The sequence below is a fragment of the Desmodus rotundus genome, chromosome 2 (genome assembly GCF_022682495.2).
Source record: "Desmodus rotundus isolate HL8 chromosome 2, HLdesRot8A.1, whole genome shotgun sequence".
In the NCBI taxonomy this organism is placed as follows: domain Eukaryota; kingdom Metazoa; phylum Chordata; class Mammalia; order Chiroptera; family Phyllostomidae; genus Desmodus; species Desmodus rotundus.
Genome location: NC_071388.1, coordinates 16105199 through 16106793, shown reverse-complemented (window position 1 = coordinate 16106793; position 1595 = coordinate 16105199). Strand labels below are relative to the sequence as shown.

Genomic DNA, 1595 nt, shown 5'->3' with positions numbered 1-1595 from the left:
TATCGGTTTCTAGGTATACATTTCTATGATGCATGATGTATATATTGCATTGTGTGCCCACCACCCTAAGTCAAATCATCTTCTATCACCATGTATTTGATCCCCTTTACCCTTGATTACCTCCCATCCCCTTTCCTCTGATAACTACCATACTGTTGTCTATGTCTATGAGTTGTTATTTGTTCATTTGTTCCTTTCAGTTTTATATCCTACATATGAGTGAAATCACATGGGTTCTTAACTTTTTCTGTCTGACTTACTTTGCTTAGCATGACAGTTTCAAGAGTACATGAAGAATCAATCAAAAACTCTGCCTTGAGTTATGAGGGGAAAGAAGAATTGTAAAGGGACCCCAGACAGAAAGGAAACAGAAGCAAAGTTGCTAAATGGTGATCTTATGGTGTATTTATTTACTTCCATACTAGTTCTGTTTGTATGACTAGAGAGCATAATTAAAATATAAAAGTTGCTGCTGCTACTGTGGCTGAAGAAACTGTCCTTAGAAGAATGGTGTGTGAAAAATGAGAAAAGAAACGTGGGACCACTATCACTTCGGATACATGGAAAGGTGGTGCAAGGAACACCACAGAAAGTGGTGGAAGAAAGCTGAATGAAAATAAAGCTTTGACCTCAAAGAAACAAGATTCAATCCATATGGAAAATATAAGTTTTCCACTTGCAGAATCTGTAAAAGTTCTGTGCACCATCCAGGTTCTAATTATCGCCAGGGCTGTGCCTACAGAAAGGGCATCTGTGCAAAGTGTGGAATAAAAGGAGTGGATACAAAAAAACTACAAGCAAATGTCTGTCTAGATGTATTAATGCAGTTTCTTTCTATATGATTTTGCTTTCTGCTTTAAATGTTCAAAGCGTATCAGAGATGTTCAGGTTACAAAATAACATGTGTAAGACAATGAAGTTTAAACCCAGTGAAGTTGACTGGTATTCATTCTTTCACTCTCAAGAAGTTCTGAATAACAGCAATGTATCTACTTTGCCTTACAAGCATCTGATTGAACTAGAATAAGTGGCAAATTTAACAAAAAAACTATTGTTCCAGTTTTGTATGCACTTTTTATTTAATAGTATTCATATAATTCTTATTATCCTCTCTACTTTACTTATAGATATTGCAGAAGTGAAAAAGGAGATTATTATAATTTGCTCAGAAATTGACATCCAGATTTATACTCTTCCCCTCATTCTGTTGTTGGTTGCCTAGTCTTAGAATCAGCAGTCCCTTAATTAATAGCAACTTCACAGGGTATTTAAGTATGTAAGACCATTATAGCTGAATGGTTCCTTAGAAATCAGCCCAGACCCAAGTCAAACACAAGTTATATACATGGTCTTTTAAAAATTCTTCCTTGAAGCCATAGTCCTAATACCTTTCATATGAGAATAAGAACACAAGGGACAACACAGATATATCCAAATGAATGCACTGGATTTGGGGGAAACACATGTTGTGCACATGATCTTGACTTCACACTGTTATGAAAGCCAGAACAATGCTTATTGTGAAGCTGTCTAATGGAAACCAATCGCCACACTTTGGGAAAGTTCTTTGAAGCAAAAAGTGAAACTTCATTAAT

General features: G+C 35.8%; 1 pseudogene; it reads left to right on the top strand.

The window, feature by feature from the left end:
- The first annotated feature begins 507 nt into the window (after window positions 1–507).
- LOC112304498 (cysteine-rich PDZ-binding protein pseudogene) lies at window positions 508–813 on the top strand (annotated as a pseudogene).
- Window positions 814–1595: the final 782 nt, after the last annotated feature.